This window comes from Neopelma chrysocephalum, unplaced genomic scaffold (genome assembly GCF_003984885.1).
Source record: "Neopelma chrysocephalum unplaced genomic scaffold, ASM398488v2 Primary Assembly neopelma1_43, whole genome shotgun sequence".
NCBI lineage: Eukaryota > Metazoa > Chordata > Aves > Passeriformes > Pipridae > Neopelma > Neopelma chrysocephalum.
The window spans coordinates 2,599,483-2,617,611 of record NW_020897702.1 but is presented as its reverse complement, the minus strand read 5'-3'; the positions used below and the strand labels follow the sequence as shown (position 1 = coordinate 2,617,611).

The following is an 18,129-nucleotide window of genomic DNA, read 5'->3' as shown; positions in this document are numbered from 1 at the left end:
TCTTCTTCTTTGGGGGATGAGTTTTGGTTTGGTTTTTTTTTTCCCAGATATACCAGGCAAAGTCAAAACACACAGCTATACTTAAATGACAGAGGCTTTAGAGGTGTTCAAAGTTTTATTTAGGAACAAAGGAAGTGTTTCTTAAGCCAAGGTGCATATTTGAGACCCAAACAGCTATTTTGAGCAAATTCGCTCTTTGCCTTTCTGCTTTTAGGTTATTTCTTCTCCTGTCATTTGAGATCTTCCAGTAATTAGTTACACTAATCTGTTTTCCAGTTTCAGTTCTTAAATTCCAAATTTCTGCTTAGTGTGATTTCTTGTTGTGGTTGCTAAATTAAAGAGATTTATGGTATCAGATGATCTTTTCCCCATAGAAGGGGTCACTTTTTATCAAATAACAGCTCTCCTTTTTGGATAAACTCAAACATTGCAAGTGGTTTAACAAATGTGTTTTAAAATTTTTGAAAATACCTAAACTAGTTCTAGGCTTACTAGCTTAGGTCTCACAAGTAATAAGGCAGTGGAGCTGGGGCATACTGTTGTGATACAATTTTTTGGGGGGTATCCAAAAAGTTAACTCATGTCTTTATGTGATACATGCAGTAAATGTATGCCAAGTTCAGAGGTCAGTTTTGAGGCTATTCTCTGGAGTCTCTATGAGTTTGGGTTCAAGTGCTATAAATATATTTTGTGAGACTTCCTCAGATTTTTTCCACCCATAGCATCTTTCCTCTATGGAGTATGAAACAGCTTTGGGCATTTTCACACGACTTTGTGGAATGAAAAAGCAAGCAACCACCCCATCATGAAAAACTATGCAACCCACTAGTGGATGCTACTAGAAATTTTAAAGAGTTTACTACACCTGAAGTGTAGTCCACAAGTAAAGAATGAAATGGATTTTTTTTCCAAGTAAGTAATTTTGAGTAGAAAAAAATGTCTAAAACTCTCACTTTATATCCAGACTAACAGGTATATGAAGCAGAAGTGCAGGAAGTTTATTTCTTAACTTTTTCTAATTTTCTTTTCCTACATAAACCATTTCTTTCCAACCTTTAAAAATAAAAAGATAAGTAGAAATCTTAATCAAAGGGGATGTCTATTGCCTGGCAGGATGAAGCTCACACATAACATGAAATTCAATAAACTGATTTCCATGGAAACACAGTATTGATGCAAATTCTGTTACAGAACCCTTTATACAAGCAGAATGATTATGTCCAGGTTCTACGCTGTATACAAGCATTAAATCAAATAGTGGTCAACCCCCTCCTCTAGCTAGACAAGGGCCTCTGCAACTTTATTCAAATAAATTAACCTCTGACATATATGGTGCCTTCCACCCTGTCTTTTACAAGCACAAAGTGTGTTGTGTTAATGTAAGAGAGATTTTCCTTCCTTCATAGTGCTGCAGGTAAGTAATTGATTCAGATATCGGAAAAGAGCAAAATTAGTCAGTTTTTTCCTCTTGAGACAAGAAAAAAACCCACCTGGTTGCTTTGACCGAGTTTTAGAAGTGGTAGAAATTCATTTTCAAGCTGTCATTAAAAATGCCAGTGTGAGTATCTGTGCATATTGCATGTACTTCTGTAGATACCCTGTTGTGGCTGGGGATGCCTGTACTGTCTCAGCGTGAGTTAAAGATCAGTTTTTCATGGGTATGAAACTTAGTCACTCTAAATCATACGGGGCTAAAGTGTTTGTGTATATTGGTAATACTAAATGTAGAAACTTATTTTAACAGTGAGCAATAATAACCACATTGGTATTATTTAGTTAAAAATATAAAAATAAGTAAATATTTGATAGTTTCATCACCTCTCTGCTCAAATAAATGGTAGAATAAATGCTCTACGTTTACGCATTCAGTGTCTTCCTTGCCTAATGCTCCATATAGTTTAAGGCCAAAGTTTTTGATGTTTTTGTCTCTAAATATCTTAAGAAGGCTTTATCTTCAAAAAGCTGCAGGCCTTTGCTTTTGTAAAATATCAACCACTTCTAAAGTGTGCCTCTCCAAAGGGAACATTTGTATAGCAATAAACATTCTGATTTCAAGACTTCAAGCTCTCTCATGTTGTTTTTTAATATGTGTTTTAGTCTACACTGTTCTTAAGAGAAGCTTAAAAATGGTAAGAGACTTTATCTAATGCACCTTTGGCTCCCCAAACCAAAGTGATGACAGGGCGAAGCAGCTGTATGAAATATGGACTTCCCTGCACACCTCATCCAGGCATAAATTGCAAACCACTTACAGCAGGAAGAGTGCCCATGACAAAAAACCAGCAATGTCACCACCTCTGGCCACTTGCATCAGAGCTCTTATTGCTGACAGCTTTCTTGCTGCCACCTCTCTCTTTCTTTAAACTGCAGTAAATGAACACTTTTTTGCAGGGAGTGGATAATGTGGAGTTGTTCTTGTTAATCTTTCATCACCGCAAGTTACACAAACACATGGCAGGGCCTGCAGCCACAAAGGACCATGTATTATTAGCTGTAAGGCTTCATTGGTTTAGTCAAGCCCTGCTTTGCAAGATGATGCCCCAAAGCAGTCAAAAGCAGAGTTACTCTCAGTCTTTCCTGGGGTCAAATAGAGCCCCATATAGAAACAAAGCAAAGGACATGCAGTAAGGGGGAAATTAGCTGTACCACTTCCCAGAAAAAAAAATCCTCAGGGCTTCAACAAGCCTTGGAAAACCCACGCTCTGAGCTCAATAAATAGTCTGCATAATAACAAACAAATAGACAAATGAAGATTTGCATTATTAAAATTTCAATTGCTGCACCAGATGAAAATTAACCACCTTGGTCAGATTGTGTACAAATATTCAGCAAATTAACCTTTTTCTATTGCATCTTGACATATTATTTTTATGTTCTACAAACATAATATCTCATACTTTAATGGAATATTGGCACATATGTAAATACTCACGCAAGGACTCTGCTTATTAAACTGTATGTACTCCCCATGTGTTTGTTATAATGCACTACTGTCATCCCTTTAAATCATCAGAAGGGCTGTCATGATTTTAGATTCCTGGGAGGTTCCATTGCAGTGAGAGACTGACAAGTATTAAATTGAGAGCTGCCAACACACCTTCACCTTGTTCCCATGGAAAATGTATATTACCATATAGTTTTTAATTACCTGACTCTACCATTCTGTAGCCTGTGGTTTCCTGTGCACCCTGCACATGAGACAGGTGACCAAGGAGGCAGCAATACAGGAAGGGCAATGGTGAAACAAGACATGTTAATTAATCTTTGACTGCATGCTGAGATAAGTAATTGGTATTGCTTCTGTATGAGTTATTTACATCTATTGTGTAATTTTGCAAAAGGCTAAGTTTCCCTTTAATTTGAATGCAGTACCTACCTAGCAACATCAAATTTTTAGTAAATTCTTGTCATAGATAATCTTCAGTTAAGTAAAGAATTGTTAACTTACAAAAACAATTCCAAAGGTATTTGAAGGTATCCTAAACAAACACCATACCAGTGAGGGTACAGGCAAGGAGAAGGCTTTATGAGCTTCTACCTGAGATACTGTTGAGTTTTCTCTTCTCAGGGGAAGGTGTAGAGTACCAGAGAGCTTACCTACTATGTGTTTACTGCTACAAAGCCCCCTCACCATACTCTATTTCCCTATACAATGTAGATATGTGGGAAAACAGCAAAGTCCACCATTCATTTGCACTGATCAATGTTCAGGCTGAAGACAGTGTTGGTATTCTGGGTGTCCAAAAGAACTCTTTCAGTTATGAACCTCAACCTATGTAAGTAAGATAAAACACTGGGACTACTAACTTCCAGGATTTGTTTTGGGAGACTTTTTACGTAGTAGTGTCAGTCCAATACTGCATATGAAAGCAATACTTCATAGACGGTTTAAATGGTACTGCAGAAATGCCCACCATACTGCAAAACCTGTATTTTAAGGGGTAATTAATATTAAAAAGACAATTAGGAAGGTTGCCTCAAGCATGTTTACTCTGTTCATAGATGGCCGTGCCAACTAGTCTAAATGTTCTTTGTCAAACATCATGTTATCTCCAATTAACATTTGTATGGCAAGATTTCTGTTTACTCTGATAGGTACTTGATCAGGTAATTAAAGAAATAAAATTACACTGATTTCAAGATTTTTCAATTCTTTTCCACTTGCTTCAAGAAAAACTTCATAGCTTTATTTTGTGCAGCATCTTCCATATAGGGGTGTACTCCATTAGTGCATATTTGAGGAGCTTACAACAAACAGAAGCACACAACTGAAGATAAGTAGTTGCATATTTCGGTGCCTGTTGTTATGAATTCAGCAATGCTGAGTGTCTCTTACTCTGCTACAGCTGGTATGAAACTTAGAACACACTTCAAAACACGAAGTGCTTCTACATTTAACCAGGAACAGGGGCTGAAGTAAATTCATTTAATTTTTTTCCCTCTTCCAAAAGATACGTGACAAATCCACTTCCACAGAAGTACAGAGGAGCTTAGAAATCTGGCAGACAGAAGTGTCTCTGGCCTGCAGACAGAGAGATAAGCTGACCACTAGTGTTGCAGAGTCAGCCAAGTTGCCTGACTCTGGAGGTGCAGGGAGCATGCATTTGCAAGCTTGCTGAACATGAACTGCATGTGTTATTAGGCCTTTTGCGTCTCGGTCTTGACTTGTAAAATGAGGATAAAGTTTAAAGGAAAGGACCCATGGAGTAGAATTTTCTAGTACTTTTGGGGAGGGCTCACATGGACTGAAATGAAAGCTTGCTTTCCCAGAGAGCTGGAAATGGTCTAGATTTAGGGTGAAGGTTGATATTTTTGAGCTATATCTTATTTTGAGTGACCTGGCACCTTACTGGCACTGTCAGAGAATGGGTGAGCTCATACTCTGCAATTACATGTGGAACCATAACTCAATCCAGCTTAAAAAGACTATGAGTCTCAGTGTCACAGACAAACTGCAAAAAGTAAATAAGTGGGAGCAAGGAGCAGGGTCTGGGACTCTCCCTTTCCAGGGAGGTTCTTACAAAAGGCCAAAGACCCCAGTACCATCTTGCTTGCTAGATGCCCTGTAAATCTCATCTCCCTTTCAGAGGAGATTATCCCAGGAAAGAAGATCCTGCTTCATTCACAGCCTGGGCACTGGCCACCAGGTGGGTCTTGCCATGGGATGGGGGCAGGTGGGCACCGATTGCCACTGACCTCATGTCTTTCCACTAACCTGAGTTTCCATACCAGGCAAGCAAGCAGGTCTGTTTTCTGATATAAACTAGAATTGAAGCCAACATATAAGCAGCATTGGTAACCTGGGGTCAAAAGCAAGGGTATATAGAGGCTGAGTTAATTGGTGCTTAAAGCACTTAAAGCAAAAATCAAGAAATTAAGATCTGATGCAAAGGTGACTCAGGAGCAGCATGTTGGATTTAGCTGGCATGCATAGGGAGCTTTCCTATTAAAGGGAGATAAACTTTTGTCAGTGCCAGAGGGCTGTTATAACAAAAGAGTTGCTTTAGCCCCAAAATGGTGTTTTTTAACAATGCTCTGTCTCCCAACAAGGGAACACCAAAGCTGACTCAGAGATCTCTGAGCTGAAACTCTGCCCAGAGGAATAATATGAATCATCTCAACCACTCTTACAGGTCCCTCTGTCAATTTACTAAAAGCATCATATCTGCAGTTGGATCTGTGGCTTAGAAAATGTGGCCTAAGGCGGGATTTTTTTTTTTACTGCTATGTCAATACATTAAAAGATCCAGAATGTGTTTAATAGTAGGCTGATGTGGATTATAAAAGATTACTAGAATTCTTAAAATATTGTTCTTACTTTCTCTGGATAACATCTTGTGGAAAAACATGCATCACACAACATGATTTTAAAGTGCTGAAATCTCTGCTTCTTCACAGCCTCTTTCTGTGACTCCTCTTTTGACTCAGAGGAGTTGTGCCAATATAAAAAAATGTTATTTATATTGTGGTAGAGCCAGAGGACCATATAAAGAGTCTGTTCTTTACAGTGTGAAGTGCAGTAAATTCACAGAAATGAATCCCTGCTCAAGGAATCCACAGCCTATAACTCAGAACATGGCATGGCACAAAAACCATGGAAGGCACGAACCATACAGAAGGTGGATCATGATGAGCATATACAAACACAAATATTGGTCACTGAGCCCCTAGAGACTCATGAGGCTGATTGAAGGCTGCAGAAATACTGATACATCACAGAATATTAATTTTACAGTCACATCAAGGATCATTTTTAAAGAGCATTGAAAAGCATTTTCAAAAAAGGATAAAAGCATTACTGATATTGTGCCTCAGTACTAAAAAGACATGAGAATATTAGGGGGGGTTGTCCATTGTAAATTCAGATGGAATCAAGAAGCAAAGAATAATTTAAAAATACAGGTGAAAATATTTTCAGTGATTTTGTGGGAAGACCACTTAGCTAGTTGCTGGTTTTATGCTTTCTCTACACAAATCTGACTTAGGTGAGATTTGGATTGTTTTACTCATCCAAACTACTTCAGCCACCTAAAGTATGTATTTTTAAAGTGTTGATAGGTCAGTCCAACCCCTCGGTATTCTGCTGTATATTTAATATTGTTCTTTCTTCTAAGTGGTTTTTCAGTCTGTTTTGAAGATTAACAATGGTTTATTCTCAGCCAGAAATTCATTAAGCCCCATTCATTCAAATGAAGATAATTCTAGCTACTCAAGGCCATTTTCCGTGTCTGTGCCTTTTTTCCAAGATTCCATAAAGTACTCAACAAAATAAATATCACAATTATGGGGGAAAGACCATGTAGGAAACAAAAGAAGGGGGTGTATATATAATTTTTAGAACATTTTGCACCTTATAACTTCTGGAATTAAATTTTACATCAAATTTAAAGACAAAAGCCTGTACATTTTACAGTTCATCTTAAGTAATGTGTTACCAGAAACAGGATTGAATTTTACCCTCAGAGCATTGTGTGAAGTAATTCTCAGTCTGTCACCATGTTTATGCTTTAAAAAAAAATCCGGAAAACTGCTCTCCAGAGAGATGCAGCTTGTTTTGGTAAAAGAAGTCCTCAACAGACTTCTTTTGCTAGCTTAACATAAAGCAATGTCCTGAGTGAAATAAGTTATATAGGCAAAGAGAACTGTTTGCTATAAGAACTGAATCTAGAATTTCTTCCGTGAGAAATCTCTTGGTCAGAGACAGGATTCTTCTCCATTAGCTACTTGGCTCTTAGTTAATGTTGTTATTAAAGAGAGTTCTTCAGATGATTCCACACCAAAGAGCAACAACAACAACAACGAAGGATTAAGTGCAGTTGGTGGTTTACTCCAAACAACTGGCTGAACCAGAGCAAAACAGATTGCTGAGGTGTGTTTTCTGCTGAGGCTTACCCAGTCTTTGATTGTCATGTTTATGGTTATGCTGCCTGGTTGTATTTTGTTAAAGTTGATTAATATAACTAGATCTTATATCATCTAGTAAAGCAATCCACAGCAATACTCTGAACTTTTTGTAAAAAATGTCATTCCTGCATTATTCATTTTATTGACTAGTGCACACAAGGAATTAATCAATCTGAGCTGCAAAATAAAATAAAAAGTATTAGAATTTTTAGCATAGCTAAAAGACTAAGCTGAGAAAAGCTGTGAGGAGATAGGATGGAATGAAAATTAAAGCTCCTTAAAGGCTATTTATTAAAAAAATATTCTTTTAATTGAACTATGGGAAAAATGATATCCCACCAAACCAAACCAATCCAAACCAAACCAAACTGTTATAATAGGTCAAGTACTCTAGTTCCTCTTTTATTTTTTAATTAATTTAGGGAAGCATTTTGCCAGCATTATTAAAATGCCTTTTCTGAAAGAACAGAAAATAATTTTACAATAAAGTATTTTTTAATATGAATTCTTTTAGGAATTCTTGTTTTGAAGAAATTAGCAAAGTTGTTCCAGTCCTGAGCTGCACTGAATTATACTTCAAAATGCTAAAATGTCTTGCTAGATATAATCTATGATCTGCTATGCAGCAGTCCAAACCCTAGAGAAAATAGTCTCTGCTCTAGAAAATTCACATAATTTGTCAAAATTGATAAAGCAGGATTAATAACATAATTTTAAAGATTATTATTTCTGTCACAGATACTGGATGAAAAAACCTGAAGCTAGTAGAAGATAGATAATCAAATTTTTACTTAAGCTGTCTTGAGATAGAAGTGTCAAGGAAAGCCCCAGATAAGACAAAACTGTTGCGTTTGGGTGCCGGCAATTATGATGACTGGGATAAATATTTCATGCAGTTGCAACTATAACTTGTGAAAGGACTCCAGAAGCCTGACCAGTAACCCAAGATTTATTCCATAATCCAAGCTTGAAACAAGGTCTGTTAGGCACAGTGTTTGTGACCGGTTTTCACTGTTTTCCTCAAAATGAGCTACATGTTAGAAGAGTCTGTCTCTCCCCAGGGTTAGAAAAGGAGCACAGGATGACCACTACAGACAGGTTATTTTTGCTGCCCAGTTCAATCTCACCAGGACTGTCCAGCCCAAAACCACACATTCCACCATGAGGGACCAAAATTGATCTCCTGGGAGCATTTGGTTTAGCTTCAAGCATCTCCTTTGCTAGAGGGGACCAGCACAGTCCTCTGACAAGCCATAGCAAGCAATCAGTCTCAATACTTCACCCGGGACCTTTGAGGGATGTAGTATTTCTAGGCATGCTCCATCCCCAATAATCTAGAGATGCTATAGTCTTGGGATTAGTCTATCAAACTAGTTAATGGGATGTTTGCCATTTAAAAAAAAAATTGTGCAGACCGTACACAGCAACATTGGCAGAAAGAACTGCTGCCTTACTCATTATTTTCTCACACTTCTGGTGGAATAAATAAATAAACTCTGAACATTGCTTAGGAAATTTGCAACACCAATGTAGATTGCCTAAAATAACTTGTTTATTGATGCCCCATAAATCAGACTTAAATTTCGCATTAACCTTTCCTCTGAGTAGCTTTTTCACTAGTAAATGAATAAGCGAATGTAAATGGGTAAAAATGAAGCTACTCAGCTGGTGAAGTGGCAGACCAATATCCCTGTTGTCTCCACATGTCTTGGTATTTTTCACAGTTGGAGGCACCAGAAGAAACCAGGCCATCTCCTGCACAAACTGATTCAAAAACTTAAACCCAAACCATTGCAAGTTAGTGGACAGACACCTTGGGTTTTTTTGTTTGTTTTTTTTTTTTAGAGGGAGCTTAAGTTAATGTTTCATATGCTGTACTCAGCTTCCAGATGAAATCTTTTATTTTTCCCCAACTACATAAACATCAATAGGGTGAATGAGGTGGAATGTCCATTTATGCCAGTACCACATTATTTTTGACGTCACAGAAACCTTACTTTTTACCTGCCAGAAGTTCATCAGAATTGCACAATATTTACTGTGTTGTTGTGCAGCACCAGACCATAGAGGGAGTCATGCCATTTTACCAGACCTATGTTATTATGTGCATAAACCTTCAAAACATTTAATGAAAATGTAATTATGTATTTCTTACTGTTAACCTTTAAATATTGCCTCTATTTTTAATCCCCAGAAGCTCAGCTTTGAAGAAGCACCCCAAAATAACATAGTAGATTGAAACACCAAACAACACAGAAAAAGAGCCATTTATGACTGACAAGAACCATCAGCAGGGATACTAGGTCACACTGCACTGGTAATAAATAGATTCCTGCTTCCACTACTGGTTTCCACTACCTTGTTTGCCAGATTATTTCATGTACAGAGCAGCCTTCTGCAGAGAGATATACACTTCAATTTCAGCCCATGACCTCATATTTTACCTTTTTGCTAGGGATTCAGACCTAGTTCTGTGTTCACCCCCTTAGGTACTTGTACACTGTAATTAAATACTATCTCACCTGCTCCCTTTTCACGGCCCAACATGTTAAGATCTTGGAGTCATTTCTTTAGAAGACGTATTCTCCCATCTCCTAAATTAGCCTTGTTCCCTGGACGCCTTCCAAATTTTCCTTAGGGAATGCACCAAATTACAAACCTCTTGAAAGATTTAGAGGTCCAGTGGGGCTTCACGTGCTGCAATACTTATGGGACACAGGCTTTAAAGGATATGGCTGAGCAGGTTAAAGTCAGTGGAAGTTCAATGTGTCGAGAGATTAGAGGATCAGAATACAGTATGTGACTTAAAAGATGTTAGTAGGGATTCAAACAACAGTGTCTGTTCAAATCCTAAATCTAGGGCTAACTTTGATTCTTCAGTGTGCATTTTAATACCTGGTGTAAATAGCTGTGGCTGTGGGAAAGCCCACGCAGGAATTGCAATTTGCTCCAAGTGCTGTGTAGCTGGAGAGAGACACCGGAGTGTGTACAAGATGCTGCAGGGATGGAGGACAGTAAGAGTTCCTGCCCCAGAGTCTAGGGTGAGTTAGCAAGGTAAGAGCTAATATGGAAGCTCCTGGGTAGCCATTCTGCCCAGAACCAGGGTCAGGAGGCTGCCTAAAGTCACCAGATCCTGTCCTCCAAAGCTGCTGGCAGGTGAGACAGGGGGACTGGAGCTGGAGGGCCAGCACACCCACCTCTTAACCTCCACACTCCTTGTCCTGATCCTCCACACTGCAGAAGCACAGGGGGTTTGCTCCTTAGTCAGCTATGAGGGGCTGGACTGCCATCCATCCCACTGGACAGGCACCGAATTGCAGGTCTGTGCCACCAGAGCTATCATAAAACAGTTACAGAGGATGCCTGAATGCAACTAATCTGTCACATAAATAAACCATAAGTGTAATTTGCCCTGAAAGTGAAAGAAATGTTCTGTTTGACTATGCCTGGTTGTTCGGTGATTGCAGCGAGCGCAGTGACAGTCAATGATGTACTGTGTTCTACAGAATAGTCTCTTAATAATAGCTGTGTGACAACTCATAAATGACATTTCTCATATACAACACCTGATAATGTCAGCTTCGCTACACTAATACACCCATTTCTCTAATATCTAAGTCTTTCAGATACCTGGAGAATGCTGCCTGCCTAAAAAGCAAAGCAATTTTTGTGCTATTTGTCGGAGGAAGCTTTGTTTTCCACAGAAAGTGTGATTGTCCTTTTTATGTCATAGGATGGTCCTTATCCCAGTAGGAATACAAAACATTAAATAAAAATAATGGTAGGAAAATAGATCACAGTGTTTGCCTATTTATCCCATGTCACTAGGTATTTTTAAAAAGCAATACAGAAACTCTTCTAGGGAGCAGGTCAGGAATTTCTGAAAGATTATTCAAAGGCCTTTCCTGTAAAAGGTGGACTCCTAGGGCTAGACAGCACATTTCCAAAACTGGGGAGTTCCATGAATGTTACATATTAAAAGCAGGACTGTTCCTTAAATCCTCCTGTGCATATTGTGCTGAGGATCCTTATAAAATATTTATGCTAAGGATCCCTATAAAATATGTGTCAAATCTACTATTTTGTGTTTCAATCCTGCCCACTTTATGAAAAAAATATGCCAATGGATTGGTTAGTCTTGTTTAGTCTTTATCTTTCAAATATATGCACAAACATCTAGAATCTCTCCTTTCTTCCATCTTTTCTTCTACTTTCTGTGGTTTTTATTCTGTCTCCTTCCTTTGTATTTTAGGTGGGATGAAGAAATACGTGTAAGTCAATACCAGGAGAATATTTCCTTCTAGAACCCATACTGAAATGCTGTTCATTTACTTGTGGTCTCTCATACTTGGTGACCAGACAACAATGTGATTTTTAAAATGCTAAGGGAAAAAGTTCAGATAATGAAATAAAGTCCAATTAATGGGACTAATGTCAAAGGGTTAATGTCTTTGCAAAGGATTAAAATGTGCACAATACCAGAAGTGGCCTTATTTACAAGTTTTAAACAAAGTGGAATACAACTGCTGAAACCTCCTGCACGAGTGGCAGCCTTTACCGGTTGTTTGTCTTGCAGCACGACTGCAGATGACAGAATCTATAAATCTCATGTTGTGAGAAATGGACCTTGTCTGAAGGAGCTTGCAATTTGAACATGCAAAACAAGGGGCTGGAGGTAAAACAGAGTCAGAAGAATGTGATAAAGTCCACAGCTGCATAGGCCCAGATCTGTTCCTGTTTTGTTTTGTTTAAGTACTCCAAGCCTTAGGTTTTTCTCAGAACAGTACAGAGAACTGGCAAATTAAGGCAGCCCAAATCATCATCACTATATCTAAAAGGAGCTAAAATCCAACTAAAGATTTTTTTTCATTATTTAAATGAGTTTTAAACAGGCCTTGAAGAGGCTCTGCAAGGCTCCTAGCAAGCTGGTGGCAAACCTGGTAGTACGGTTTAGGAAAGCCAGACTTGGCTACGGTCCAAGCTGCTGATGAATTGGCCTCATTGCCACCTTCTTAATTTAGTCCTTTGCTGCTCTCTCTAACTTAAATGAAGGATTAAAAAGGAAAGCACAATGATTGCATCCTACGTTGATGTAAAGCTTTATCCCCTGATTTTCTAAAACTACATTTTCATTTTTGTTTATTAAAAGATTTAATGTTTAAATAATCTGTTTTAACAGTCAGGAAAATGTTTTCTAGTAAAAGGTTCCTCCAGTATATGTATGGTCTGCTCAAATAACATTTTTCCCATCTTCTCTGTAACCAGAGGATTTGAATTCTAATGCAAAATGTTCATGCTAGAACCTGATTATATCCCAGAGCTACAATTTTGAGTGGCATCAGTCCATGGTATCTCATGGTATTTGCCAAAAACATGTCAGGACTCCCCTATAGTTCAAATCATCCCATAAATTCTAGACTTACACAACATCGGTGACCTCATACCCAAGGCATGCCTTAATGATCAAGCAAGTGGAAACGTTCAGTAAATACATTGAATGTTTGACATTGTTATCAGTGGGTGTTCCCTGGGTCTCTTGTGAAATAATCCCAAGATTAACACAAGGCCAAGAAGTGTCAGCCAAGTAAAACCCTTAGAAGTTAGTTAAGAAATTTAAATATAAAACAGTAGTTTTCCCGTGTTAAAATTCAGCAAAATATTTTTTAGAGAAGTATTGACAAAAACCCCTTGAATTTAACAGTGAGTTATTTGCATTGCTTTGACTGATTCTTTTTTAAGTCATTGCTTTTGACATTATGAAGCTGGGGAAATATACCAGTCTCTTGAGGAGTTCTAAGAAAGAAGCATTAAAAAGTCTACAAAAGCTTAGATAAAGTCCATTATAAAAATTATGCTTGATACAGACAACTATTTCAGCCTTTCAGCCTCTCTAAATTGGTCCTTAGAAATACTCCCAGTGAAGATTGATTCCCTAAAGCAGAGCACAGTGCCCCCTCTGCAGTGCACAAAGGACTCAGCTACTTCTACTGATTTCCACATCAGCAGAAGGCATTGATGTGCTGTAGTAAAATAACAGAGAGAAAGAAAGGAAGAAAATCAGAAGGAAAAGCAGATTTTTTAAACCATTTTTATTTCTCTATTCTTCACTTTACAAACTATGTTGAACTTATGCACACAGGGGTGGTTTCCTACACTGCACATCAAGTGTCATCTAATATCAGACTTTTGGGGCAGCGTCTTAGGGAATCTGTGGAGTGCTGGCAGTGGGGGGGTCTAGCCACATGACTTTGATGCCCTGAGCAGCACATAAAAGAAACATTTAAAAACTTTGTGCCACAACCACCATGCTTAGCATTGTCTTTCTTTTGTAGTCTTGCATGGAATTAAACCCTTACCATGTAAATATTATACACTCCTGATTATGTACATGATTAGGCTGCTGAAGTGAATGGGACAAATCAAATACTCTAAGTACACGTAGGAAGGATATACAGGGCAAGGATTGAGTTTGGAAACTTTGTGTTAATGTATCTTTTATCAATACAGAGACATAAAAGAGTCATTAAAAAAAATTAAATAGTTAAACCTATCAACAGCAACAAATGCAAAACCTATTTCCTGACCTGCTCACTGGCACTTAGTCAAAGCATTGCCTAGTTGCCTTTGTACTGAAATGATTTCCATCAAATAATTGACATTCATAAACTAAAGAACATAAATGGAACACTGCAGATGACAGATTTGCGATGGCCTGAGCTGAAAGGAACTTACTGCCTAGGTCATACAGGTAGTTATATGACCCTACAAGGTGGCTGTTCAAGGTGGTGGTAAAAATGATGGATTACAATCACATTTGTGTGCTACATTACTAAGTAATGAACTGCACTGTACTACATGTTTTGCCTCCAGGAACATCTGCTTATGTCATTCTTTTTAGTCGTCTTTTTTGCAATAGAACATCATAGTTTGATAACCAACATCTTTAGTTTCAAAGATGTAGCATTGTGTCAAATCTTTAATGTCAATTACTGAGTGTAACATGAAATATTTACAAGAAAATGGTCCACAGATTTTACAGACAAAAATAAAAAAATGCAGCAAAAATATCCATTAGCAGAAGTTTCCCACTTTTGCTCTTTACCTCTGAATTCAAACCCTTGTCATGTCAACGAGCACGTTCACAACTAAGCAGGTGTGAGAGGAAAAGCAGGACAATACCCTCCCAACAGCATCTCTGTTCTAAGCTCTATCATGCCTTTTGCATGGTCTTAACTGAATCAGATGGTCTGACTTTCAACAGTGTCCAGATGCTTAAAGAAATAAAAAATAATTTAAAGTGATGCACCAAGCACCTAAACAAATTAAGGTTGTTCCATTTGCTTGTCTATTTCAGGAATGAACTTGCCAAGCTTGGTGTGAGGGAAGGCTTTAAGGACTTCCTTAGGAAAAGAGGTGATCCTGGATGAAGAAATGAGTGGGCTGACATTTCCTCTTGCCCTGGATCCTATAGTACTGCAAAGGCCTTATAAGCAACCTGACACATTTCTCTGGCCTAAGGTAATGTCTTTAGTCCTCCTCAAAGATAAAGCTTATTTTCATCTTAATCCCTGTTTTTTTCAACTTAGGGACTTCATGTGGATAACACCTTATTGGAACAAGTGATACCAGCCATTTTACTATAGAGAATGGCTCAGTAATGACTTTTAATGTGGGTAATAGACTGTATTACAACAAACAGAAAATATTTTTATCCCATTACAGCTAATGCTAAGGATAAAATCCTCTGTGTGCACACAAACCAGATGCTGACAGGCCCAGCTGCAGGCCCCATTTCACCTATTTATCCAAGTCATCCTCAGTGAGTAATTGCATCTTGTCTTGTTTCTAATTTAATTCCATCCATTATCCAACATGAATAATTTCCAGGGATACAGAATAGGGGCAGAAATGTCTGCAAAGAATAAAAATTGTGCAAATCTACTTTTTGATATATGCAGCCCATGACTCTTCTGCCAGTCCTTCTTCCATCTGAGTAGGTCTGAACACGAAGGGAAGAGGAAAATGAGAGGCATGAGCCGCAGTCTGAATATCCAGTGTTTATGCATCCCACATGGCAAAAATGAGTATATAGCCTGATGTTGGTGACCGCCTACTATGAACAGTGCCTATAGTATGTACCCATATATTCACCTGCACTCTTTGCCTGTCCCCATCTGTTTCTTGCCTCGAGTTAGATGGGAAATTTATTCACTCAGCTGTCACTTTTTTGTTGCGTGCCTGTATGGCAGCCAGAACGGGGGAGTCATGGCTCAGAAAGAGTGTCCTATGCCAAAAGATAGCCCAAATTAAAATGCCTCAGTGTAAAATACTGATCATTGTCAACAGGAGGTACAGCAGCCTAGCGGGATTAAATTGCCCAGTTCTGGAGGGGCAGAGGCCATTTGTCTCCAGCACCCTTCTTTCTCCATTTCTGTCTTTACAAAGCCATCTGGAGACTGAAGGATGGCCTAGTAGCTTCTAAATAAATGGCCTCCATGACAGTGCCTGAAAATTCAACAGAGTGTTTTAACTGGGAAGTGTCTTCAATTGGAAGAGAACCTTAATGAGCGAAAAGTAAGATAACTCCTTGTCTCCAGGAAAAGAAGAGCAAAATAAAAAAGGAAGGAGTCCTCCTTTCCAAAGGTGTAAATCAGACTTTTAAACTCAGGGAATTGCATACACTATCCATAAAATCAGATTAGTTCTGAAATTGAATGTTTGTTTAATTCATCAGCATTCATGTGCCTAGCTCATCATAAATCTTAATATGTAAACAATCCAGCTACGTAGATTTTGGCATGACCAGAGTTCACGCTGACTTCCATGCAGAAGATGTTAGACAATTCCTGATTTAGTCATTAACACTGTTTTAAAGGGTATTTACAGGGTCAAAAATGTGTGTCCTGTTCCCAGTCCTCCACCAGTGTCCTCAAACCCTACAAGCTGAGTGCTGGTTTAGGGATCACTTCAGGAACAAGCCTGGGTGCCAGTACAGACCCTGCTGCCCTCTCCCCAGATGGGGCAGACATAGCTATAAATCATGCCAATGCAGTGCTGGTGCCTTGAGCCCATGTTGTGGTTTAGATCCCTCGGGAGTCTCATTTGGGCATTAGGACCCTCTGTGCCGATTTCTGAATCACAGAGGGGCTCCAGTGGCATCAAGGACATCAGTCAGATGCACATCTCTGCGTCACAAGGAGGACCACACGGATATGGGGAAATGTAAGCTATCGCTAACTCAGCTATAGGTGGTCTGAGCTGCTCTCTGTAAGTTTACAGCTCGAGTCCAGCCCCTGAGCTCATGTCAGGCACCGAAACAGAGAGCAGAGCACATTTTTAACGTGCGCTTATTGTGACAGTTGATGTGTTTTAAGGCTGGATGCTGCTGAACTCCTTTATTTCACAGAAGGCAGCAGCATAATGGAGCATAAAAACACACCACTGACACAAAAGAAGACTGAAGTTAATTTAAAAACAAAGCTAAACATCTGCTCCAAGAACCACCTCTCTCGTGCATAAATGGGAGCACTAAAGTTTGAAACATTGTGGAGTGTTTAACCAGTACTACACCAGCTGTTAGACATTTTTGGCAATAGTGTAGATATTATCTGGCAAGTTCTTGTGAGCAGCTGACAAGAATGAAGAGTGACATATAAGAAACAGAAAATGCCAGCCATATGGCATGAATATTATGCTAATGTTTCAGGTGTCAAGCAGTAGTCCCTTGTGTCTAACTTGAGCGAGCAAAATTTATATGAATTTTAATGATTTCACAATGTTATACACAATTACGTTTACATCTCCATATTGTTACAACAGCAATTTTGCCATTTAACAGTAATAGACACTGAACTAAATTTGTCCACTTAGGAGCAATGATGTTATCTTTATGGTTTTAATAACGCATCTCCACCTCACAGGTGTAATATTTATTCCTACAAGGAGTGCCACTGCAGTCAGTGAATGCGCTTGTGATCCAGTCTGCAAGACATCGCTGGCTGATGCTGTAGCATGAGGTTGTTTGGTAAATGCCAACAGCCCAAGAGAAGTGCAGCCAAGCTGTTTATAGGTGTGTCTCCACAAAAGTAATTGATGCTGATTTGATTCCCAAACCTCTTTGTGCTGCTGGTGTTGTATTTACTGCATGTTTTCAGGAGGAGGCCTTGTGGCAGACTGGTTTTCTGAGCTTCAGACACTGAAGGTGAGCTCAGATCCGCTGGGTTTCCTGAAGGAACATGATGACAAGCTGTTTTACAGACCATATGCCACTTCAGAACTGGATTTTCTCACTGAGAAGGGGAAGTAGCAAAGCCTGGTGACATTAAATTGTGTGTCCTACTTAGATTAGCCTCATGTCTCTGACAACAAAGGGAAAGGAAAATCAGCCCAAAGTGCTGGGATTGTCAATAGCTGTCTCACACAGACAAGGCATAAAAATTGCTGTTTGGTGAGAGTGGACTTGTTTCATGGTTCATTTTGGGCTGAGGCTGCTTCTTCATAGTGCATAGAGCAGTACGTAACACGTGACATCTGCACTGAGGTGGTTGGGTGGTGGTTGGACTGTGAAGAAGACCAGCACCACTTCTGTGTCCATTTTACAGAAGGAATTAAAAAAGAAATAATAATAATAAAAAAGAAGCATGGAGATGAAGTAAACAGCAGCAAAGGTCTTACTGGTGATGAGGAATGGGCATTGGTGAACCGCTTTGCTAGGAGAATGGGCTT

General features: G+C 38.8%; 1 protein-coding gene across 2 annotated transcripts in view; it reads right to left on the bottom strand.

Annotated features, from left to right (window-relative positions):
* STARD13 (StAR related lipid transfer domain containing 13) overlaps positions 1-18,129 on the bottom strand; it is a 300,545-nt gene that overhangs the window by 267,119 nt on the left and 15,297 nt on the right. The window contains exon 1 of one of the 2 annotated variants that reach the window (XM_027677745.1): positions 15,202-15,488. The exons of the other annotated variant lie outside the window; for it this stretch is intronic. The gene's annotated coding sequence lies outside the window, so the exon portion shown is untranslated. Of the gene's footprint in view, positions 1-15,201; positions 15,489-18,129 lie in introns of those variants that run through there. 2 annotated transcript variants of the gene reach the window in all.